Source organism: Aegilops tauschii, chromosome 1 (genome assembly GCF_002575655.3).
Source record: "Aegilops tauschii subsp. strangulata cultivar AL8/78 chromosome 1, Aet v6.0, whole genome shotgun sequence".
NCBI lineage: Eukaryota > Viridiplantae > Streptophyta > Magnoliopsida > Poales > Poaceae > Aegilops > Aegilops tauschii.
The window spans coordinates 297,413,495-297,423,631 of NC_053035.3; positions in this window are offsets into that span (position 1 = coordinate 297,413,495).

Here is a 10,137-nt window from a genome sequence, read left to right on the forward strand (position 1 = left end):
ATGGAGGTTCAGCTTCCTGAATTCTTCAACAAGCGAGGGCTGAACTTTATGAACCTGGAGGTGGTTGCAGTAAGACTTGCGGCTCAAGGCATCAGCCATTACATTAGCCTTGCCTGGAGTATAGGAAATACCCAAGTCAAAGTCTGCAACAAGCTCCATCCATCTCTGCTGACGGAGGTTCAGATCTGGCTGAGTAAACAGATACTTCAGACTTTGGTGGTCAGTGAAGATCTCGCAACGATTACCGAGAAGGTAATGTCGCCACTGCTTCAGCGCATGTATGACAGCAGCAAGTTCGAGGTCGTGAACTAGGTAGTTCTCTTCGTGAGGGCGCAATTGTCGAGAGGCATAAGCAATCACTTTGCGGTCTTGCATTAGGACACAGCCTAATCCTTGACGGGAAGCGTCGCAATAGATGACGAAGTCCTTCTTAGTATCAGGTGGAGCTAGAACTGGGGCAGAAGTCAACTTGTCTTTGAGTGCTTGGAAACTTTCCTGACATTTGTCTGTCCATTGGAACTTGACACCCTTATGCAACAGGGTAGTCAGAGGCCTGGCGATCTTAGAGAAGTTCTCGACAAATCGACGGCAATAGCTGGTGAGACCGAGAAAACTTCTGACTTGCTTAACGTTCTTGGGAGGAGTCCAATCAAGAATAGCCTGAACTCGCTCGGGGTTGACGGCAATACCATCCTTAGAGATGACATGCCCGAGATAGGTTACTTCGGGTAGCCAAAATTCACATTTAGAGAACTTGGCATATAGTTGATGTTCTCGTAGCTTTTCCAGCACAAGACGAAGATGTTCAGCATGTTCTTCTTCGTTCTTGGAAAATATCAGGATATCATCCAGATAAACCACGACGAACTTGTCGAGGTAATCCATGAATATGTAGTTCATCAGACGAGAGAAGGTGGCTGGAGCATTGGTTAAACTGAAAGACATGATGGTGTACTCGTATGAACCATAGCGAGTCACGAAGGCGGTCTTTGGGATATCCTCTTCGCGAACACGGATCTGGTGGTAGCCCAACCTCAAGTCGAGCTTAGAGAACACTGACGAACCCGCCAGTTGATCATACAGATCATTGATCCGAGGAAGAGGGTATTTATTCTGAATGGTAGCTTGGTTTATAGGACGGTAGTCTTGAACTAATCGGTTTGTCCCATCCTTCTTCTTGACAAAGAGAGAAGGTGCTCCCCAAGGAGAGCAACTTGGGCAAATGAATCCTTTGCGAAGAGGCTTGTCGATTTCCTCCTTAAGCTCAAGGAGTTCATGCGGCGGCATTTTGTAGGGTCGCTTGGCTATAGGAGTGGTGCCTGGTTTCAAGTCGATGATGAATTCGATAGCTCTAGCAGGGGGAATCCCTGGAAGTTCTTCAGGGAAGACGTCGAGGAATTCACGCACGACGGGAATGTTTTCAATGCCCTCGAGTGGTGCAGCGTTCAATGCATTCAATGCATAGAGCCTTGCCTCGGCATTTTGCACCAGATGGGCTTGGTAAGTAACTATCTCATCTGAAGGGTGTAGCAGATGGACGGTCTTAGTGGTGCAAACGATTGAAGCAGTATGCGCTTTTAACCAATTCATTCCCAGAATGAGATCAATGCTACAGGACTTCAGTACGATGGGAGAGACAAGAAATTCCAGTCCTTCAATTTCAACAGTAACATCGCGACTAACCATAGAGGTTTGACATTGGCCCGCAGGGGTGTGTACCACTAGCGGAGTGTTTATCTCTTCGTAATGAATGCCATGCAGGAATGCAAATTCTGCTGATATGAATGAATGGGATGCTCCTGTATCAAATAAAACGGATGCTGGTACTGAATTTACGAGGAGTGTACCCATCACAGTAGCAGGCTGGTCTTGAGCTTCGCTGAGATCAACGTGGTTGGCATGAGCGCGACCATGAGACTTAGCATTGTTGTTGCGGGGCTGGTTGTTACCACGGCCAGCTGCTGGAAGGGCCAGTTGATTCTGGTTCTGATAGCAGTTCCTGGCAAAGTGACCCGGTTGACCACACTTGAAGCACAGACCATTATCGGGAGTGGGAACAGGAGCCCCAGGTGGGGGAGCTGGTAGCTTTGACTGCTTAGATGGTGGAGGAGGCAGACGCGGTGCAGCATAAGATTTCCTGGGAGCAGGTGCATTTGGACGATACATGCTGTTCGGGATCCATATCTTACGCTTCTGTGAGGGCGAGCCCGAAGATGAGCCCGTGTCACGGTTGCGCCTCTGAGAGCTCTGGTATTCCTGCAGACCAGTTTCAACATTGATGGCCTTGTTCACCAAGGTGGTGAAATCAGCAAAGTCATGCACTAGAAGTGCGAGCTTGATGTCAGCTTGAAGGCCATCACGGAACTTCTCCTGTCTGCGTGCATCAGTTGCAATGTCTTCTTCAGCATAGCGGGACAAGTCCAGAAACTCCCGTTGATAAGCTTCGACAGTTTTGTTGCCTTGGGTGAGGTTGCGGAACTCACGCTTCTTCCGGTCCATGACTCCCTGAGGAATGAAGCGGGCACGGAAAGCAGCTTGGAAGTCTGGCCAGGTGATGATTGTTCCAGCTGGCAGAGTACGCCTGTGGCTGTCCCACCATTGAGCTGCGGGTCCCTTCAAGAAGAAGGAAGCAAAGGTGACATAGCTGGCAGGGGCTACATCAGCAGACTCCATCTCATAGGTGATGTCACGGAGCCAGTCATCAGCATCCAGAGGCTGAGTTGAGCTGCGGTAGATGGTTGGGTTGAGGCGTATGAAATCTTGAAGAGTCACTTGAGCTGGCTGTTGGTTCATATTGGGGCGAGGAAACTGAGCCATCATATTTTCCATGAATTGGCGGTTCAGTTCAAACTGTTGGATCATACCAGCCATGTACTCAGGTGGTGGTGGGGCATCGCCACCACGACCACGACCACCTGGTCTAACCATCCTGCTAATATATAACAGGGGTAGTTCAGCATTGAGAAAATTGGCAATGACAAGAATCATTCATGATGAAACATGCATAATGAAAGGAGCACGATAGCTACTACATAGTAGTCGGCATAGCTTACAAAAGGGGTCATGCATAGAGTTCAGTACACAGAGTTCAGTACATAGACTAAAACATCATAGGCGGCACACAGGCTCGTGGCGAATGCCTTTAACACTACAAACAAGCCTACATCAGTCCCAAGAGGTACTGTGGAGGTAATCGTAGCCCGACAGCTGGTAGTGAGGCAACGGATAGCCCTCCACGTCAGCAGACTGGGGGCCGCGGATACTCAGGTGTAGAGCCCGACGCTCAGGTGGCAGAAGAGGACCAAGTGCGGGAGAGTAGCCTCCCACCTCTGGCCAACCGACACCGTGGGGCATCACGGTCCTGGCTGGGTAGATCGCAGAACGCGGTACCTGTCCAGACCGGACAAAGGGGTGCAGCAGCGTCAGAGCACGGTAAAGGTGCTGACGGGTGGTGTACATCTCGTGGCGAAGAGCTCGGTTAGCTCGATCCAGCCCATCAGCATGCAGAACCAGGTGCTGATGGTAGAAGGGCTCTCGGGTGACAGTGGAGTAGGCAGCAGTATAGTATCCCTCTGCACCAACATCAGAGGCGATAGCAATGTGCCTGAAAGGGGAGGTGTCCAACTCCCGATACTCTCCACGAAGACGTGTCAGAGCAGCATAGGCAGCATCGTGGACAGCCATATCGATGGTCACACCAACACCATGTGCGGTGTGCAGCACAGTAGTGGAGTCGTACTCCCGAGAGTAGAGGTGGACGATGGCACGGTACTGCTCCTGGTTAAAGTCCTGGAACTCCTCGTAGACGGTGAACTCAGGGTGCCAGCGATAACCCAAATAGGTCATCATCTCAGCTAGCACCGCAGGTGATCCCGAGGCACCAATGGCCATCGTGTGGCGAACGACCTGCCTCGTGGGTTCCATCTGAAAGCAAAGACGTGTCAAAGGAGTCAAATGACAGTGTGTGCATTATTCAAAATACTATTCTAAGAAACAACTATGGCTTATCCATCTTTGGGGTGAACGCGGTCACGGGATCCTAGTGTTAGAGTTAGTAAAGTCGTTTAACCCGAGTAGAAGAGAGTTCAGAGTCCCAGAGTAAAGGTCGAGGAGTAAAAGATTCTAGTACCACCCAATGGCGACGTGGGCCCATAACCCACAGGTCCCAGGATCGAAACCTGGCTCTGGTACCAACTTGTGACGCCCCCGATTTGACCGTACACTAATCATGCACGCAAATGTGTACGATCACGATCAGGGACTCACGGGAAGATATCACAACACAACTTTACAACATAAATAAGTCATACAAGCATCATAATACAAGCCAGGGGCCTCGAGGGCTCGAATACAAGTGCTCGATCACAGACGAGTCAGCGGAAGCAACAATATCTGAGTACAGACATAAGTTAAACAAGTTTTGCCTTAAGAAGGCTAGCACAAAAGTAGCAACGATCGAAAAGGCAAGGCCTCCTGCCTGGGACCTCCTAACTACTCCTGGTCGTCGTCAGCGGCCTGCACGTAGTAGTAGGCACCTCCAGTGCCGTGGGAGTCGTCGTCGACGGTGGCGTTTGGCTCCTGGACTCCAACATCTGGTTGCGACAACCAGATAGAAAGGAAAGGGGGAAAAAGAGGGAGAGAAGCAACCGTGAGTACTCATCCAAAGTACTCGCAAGCAAGGAGCTACACTACATATGCATGGGTATATGTGTAAAGGGGCATATCAGTGGACTGAACTGCAGAATGCCAGAATTAAAAGGGGGATAGCTAGTCCTGTCGAAGACTACGCTTCTGGTCATCTCCATCTTGCAGCATATAGAAGAGAATAGAGTGAAGTCCTCCAAGTAGCATCGCATAGCATAATCCTACCCGGTAATCCCCTCCTCGTCGCCCTGTTAGAGAGCGATCACCGGGTTGTATCTGGCACTTGGAAGGGTGTATTTTATTCAGTATCCAGTTCTAGTTGTCATAAGCTCAAGGTACAACTCCGGGTCGTCCTTTTACCGAGGGACACGGCTATTCGAATAGATAAACTTCCCTGCAGGGGTGCACCACATAACCCAACACGCTCGATCCCAATTGGCCGGACACACTTTTCTGGGTCATGCCCGGCCTCGTAAGATCAACACGTCACAGCCCCACCTAGGCTCAACAGAGAGGTCAGCACGCCGGTCTAAACCTATGCGCGCAGGGGTCTGGGCCCATCGCCCTATGCACACCTGCACGTTGCGAACGCGGCCGCGAGCAGACCTAGCAACCCACACGATCACGGCGGTTACGTCAAAGCGGTCCAACATGGCGCGCGCCACTCAGTCGCTGACGTCAAAAGAGCTTCGGCTGATACCACGACGTCGGGATACCCATAACTACTCCCACGTAGATGGTTAGTGCGTATAGACCAAATGGCCAGACTCAGATCAAATACCAAGATCTCGTTAAGCGTGTTAAGTATCCGCGAACGCCGACCAGGGCCAGGCCCACCTCTCACCTAGGCGGTCTCAACCTGCCCTGTCGCTCCGCCACAAGGATCCACTTGCGGGTACTCCTACGAGCCGACCCGACTTTAGTCATCACATGTGTCATGTATATAGTATATAAGTATATGCCCGTGATCACCGCCCAGGTGATCACGGCCCGATAGTATAGCACAGCAGACGGACAAGAATGTAGGGCCACTGATGGAAATCTAGCATCCTATACTAAGCATGTAGGATTGCAGGTAAAGGTAGTAACAATAGTAGCAAGGATAGGCTATGCATCAGAATAGGATATCGAAAAGCAGTAACATGCTACACTACTCTAATGCAAGCAGTAGAGATTAGAGTAGGCGATATCTGGTGATCAAAGGGGGGGGCTTGCCTGGTTGCTCTGGCAAGTAGGAGGGGTCGTCGACTCCGTAGTCGAACTGGGCAGCAGCAGTGTCGGTCTCGTAGTCTACCGGAGAGAAGAGGGGGAAGAAACAGTAAATACAATGCAAACATAAGCATGACGATGCGTGACATGACAATGAGCGGTGCTAGGGGTGCCCTAACGCGACAGTAGGTGGTACCGGTGAAGGGGGGGCATCCGGGAGGTATGCCCGATGTTCCGCGTTTTCGGACAGACGGATCGGAGGGGGAAAGTTGCTAGTTCGATAGGTTAGGGAGGTGCGGTGGATGAACGGACTGCGTAGTCGGATTCGTCTCGTCGTTCTGAGCAACTTTCATATAGAAAACATTTTCATCCGAGTTACGGTTTAAAAGATATGAATTTTCAAAGTTTATTTGAATTTCTAGAATTATTTATATTAAGAAAAATGAATTATGACGTCAGCATGAGGCAATGCTGACGTCAGCAAGTCAACAGGTCGGCTGACCAGTCAAACCAGACAGGTGGGTCCAGTGGGACCCACATGTCAGCCTCTGTTAGTCTAATACTTAATTAAACTAATCTAACAGTATAATTAGAGGGATGGGCCCCACATGTCAGTGAGTGTTTAGCTAAACTAATTATTTTTGTTTATAAAACATTTTCTTTTTCTTTATTTTTTTAATTTCAGCGGCGGGGCCCGCATGTCAGTGACTGGGCCTGCCAAGTCAGCAGTTGACTGGGTCAACCCAGTCAACTGGGGCCCGTGGGGGCCACTGGCAGTGACCCAGGGGTGGCCCCAGGTGTGCCACGTCGGCGGCCGGCGCCGGAGCAACGCCGGCGACCGAAAACACGGCGGAGGCGCTCGGGACCTCGCCGGAATCCACGTACAGGGCACCGTTCAGGGAGTTTTTGGTCGCGTTCGAAAGCTACGGCTGCGCCGCGTCCAACGGTGGTGGTTGTGGCGGCAGGGGTGACCGGAATCGAGCGCGGCGAGCTCATCGGCGGACGACCGGAGTCGGACGCCAGAGGAAAGGGCGACGCAGCATGCTAGCGAGCGAACGGAGAGGCTAGGTGGGACGTGCGTTAGGAGGCGAATGCAACGGGCGCTGGCCCGTGACCATTTGGTCACCGGAGGCACGCCGGCGACGAGCGCAGGCGGCAGCGCGTTCGGGCGCTCAACGGAGGCTATGCTAGGAGGCACGGGGAGGCACGGGCGTGGGCTCGTTGGGCTCCTGGGAGCTCCAGGAGTTTGACTACGAGCTCGGACGCGAGCTCAGGCCACGGTAGCCACGGCGGCGAGGTGATATGCGGCGGCGAGCTCAAAGCAACGGCGACGAGCTAGCTAGGGAGGCTCACGCAGTGCGAGGAGGAGAATGGAGGGAGGGAGGAGCTCACCGAGCGGCTACGTAAAGCCTGCGACAGCTTAGGAGCGCAGAGGTGGCCGGAGACGACGGCGGTCACCGACGCCCGAGGCGGAAGGGGGCGGCTCGATCCGCTGCCTGCGGTGCTCCCCGGCTTGCGTTCGTGGACGGGGACGAGGAAGCCGACGACGGCGGAGCTGCTGGACAGGTTGGCGAGGCGAGGCGAGGTTGGTTGCCGCGGTTGCGACGGCGGACGGCGACGGAGGCGCTCGGGATGATGGGGGGGAGCACGGAGCGGCGCGAAGGAGAGGGGATGAGGGAGGCGCAGGGGCCAAGAGTGAGCGGGGTGAGTGGGAGAGAGACCCGAGGAGGCGCGGGGGCTGGCGCCCTTATCCACTCCGGCGTCGGTGCCGGCGAGGTGGTCGGGCGGCAGCGCGCCCCTGTTCCGACCCGGTCGGGGGAACAGGAAGGGGACGCGGGTGTGAGTTGGGCTGGGCCGGGGTCGGGGCGCGGGTGGCGGCCCAGTTTGGGCCGGGGTTCGGTCCAGACGGGCCACGGGTCCAGTGGGGGGGGGGAAAGGGCTTTTCCTTTTTCTTTTTTCTTTTTTTCGGTGATCTGTTTTCTGTTTTCCTTTTATTTGTTTATTTTCTTTTCTGTTTTATTTCTTTTAAAAGTAATTAGGTATTTTATAAAAATGTGTTTCCTCCACCATAATTACTAGTGTATTATTTAGCACCCACTGAACATTTTTGTTTGAATTTTTGAAAACTTTTATTTTCCACTTTTAAATTTAATTGAAGTTTGAACTAGGAGTTTGACAAGGTTGTGGTTCAAATGTGATCAAGCCCTGTTTAGCAACATGATTAGCTTAGTCACAGGGGGTTACTATAGCATGATTCTCAGAGTGTTACATGCATGGAGTTTCTTCATGCGCTTTACACCAATATGACCTAAACGGCAGTGCCACAAGTATGTTGCACTATCATTATCAACTTTGCATATTTTGGCATCAATGTTATGAATATGTGTATCACTACGATCGAGATTCAATAAACTATTTATATTAAGTGTATGACCATAGAAGGTTTTATTCATGTAAACAGAACACCAATTATTCTTTGACTTGAATAACCGTATTGCAATAAACATGATCCAATCATATTCATGCTCAACGCAAACACCAAATAACATTTATTTTAGGTTCAACACTAATCCCGAAGGTAAAAGGAGTGTGCGATGGTGATCTTATCAACCTTGGAATCATTTCCAATTCACATCGTCACCTCATCCTTAACTAGTCTCTGTTTATCTTGCAACTCCTATTTTCGAGTTACTACTCTTAGCAACTGAACAAGTATCCAATACCGAGGGGTTGCTATAAACGCTAGTAAAGTACACATCAATAACATGTATATCAAATATACCTTTGTTCACTTTGCCATCCTTCTTATACGCCAAGTATCTAGGGCAGTTCCACTTCCAGTGACCATTTCCTTTGCAGTAGAAGCACTTAGTTTCAGGCTTGGGTCTAGCTTTGGGCTTCTTCATGGGAGTGGCAACTTGCTTGCCATTCTTCTTTGAAGTTCCCTTTCTTTTCCTTTGCCCTTTTAGTTGAAACTAGTGGTCTTGTCAACCCTCAACACTTGATGCTTTTTCTTGATTTCTACCTTCGCCGATTTCAGCATCGCGAAGAGCTCGGGAATTGTTTTCGTCATCCCTTGCATATTATAGTTCATCATGAAGTTCTAGTAACTTGGTGATAGTGACTAGAGAACACTCTCAATCACTATATTATCTGGAGATTAACTCCCACTTGATTCAAGCAATTGTAGTGCCCAGACATTCTGAGCACATGCTCACTAGCTGAGCAATTGTCCTCCATCTTATAGGCAAAGTACTTGTCAGAGGTCTCACACCTCTCGACACGGGCATGAGTCTGAAATACTAATTTCAACTCTTGGAACATCTCATATGCTCCATGGCGTTCAAAACGTTTTTGAAGTCTCGGTTCTAAGCCGTAAAGCATGGTGCACTAAACTATCAAGTAGTCATCATACCGAGCTTGCAAAACGTTTATAACGTCTGCATCTGCTGCTGCAACAGGTTCATCACCTAGTGGTGCATCAAGGACATAATTCTTCTGTGCAGCAATGAGGATAATCCTCAGATCACAGACCTAGTCCGCATCATTGCTACTATCATCTTTCAACTTAGTTTTCTCTAGGAACATATCAAAAATAAATGGGGAGCTACATCGCAAGCTATTGATCTACAACATAGATATGCAAATACTATTAAGACTAAGTTCATGATAAATTAAAGTTCAATTAATCATATTAACTTAAGAACTCCCACTTAGATAGACATACCTCTAGTCATCTAAATGATCATGTGATCCATATCAACTAAACCGTGTTCGATCATCACGTGAGATGGCGTAGTTTTCAATGGTGAACATCACTATGTTGATCATATCTACTATATGATTCACGTTCGACCTTTCGGTCTCATTGTTCTGAGGCCATATTTGCATATGCTAGGCTCGTCAACTTTAATCCGAGTATTCTGCATGTGCAAAACTGGCTTGCACCCATTGTATGTGAACGTAGAGCTTATCACACCCGATCATCACGTGGTGTCTCGGCACGACGAACTGTAGCAACGGCGCATACTCAGGGAGAACACTTATACCTTGAAATTTAGTGAGGGATCATCTTATAATGCTACCGCCGTACTAAGCAAAATAAGATGCATAAAATATAAACATCACATGCAAACAAAATAAGTGATATGATATGGCCATCATCATCTTGTGCCTTTGATCTCCATCTCCAAAGCACTGTCATGATTGATAACCCACAAGTATAGGGGATCAATTGTAGCCTCTTTCGATAAGTAAGAGTGTCGAACCCAACGAGGAGCTAAA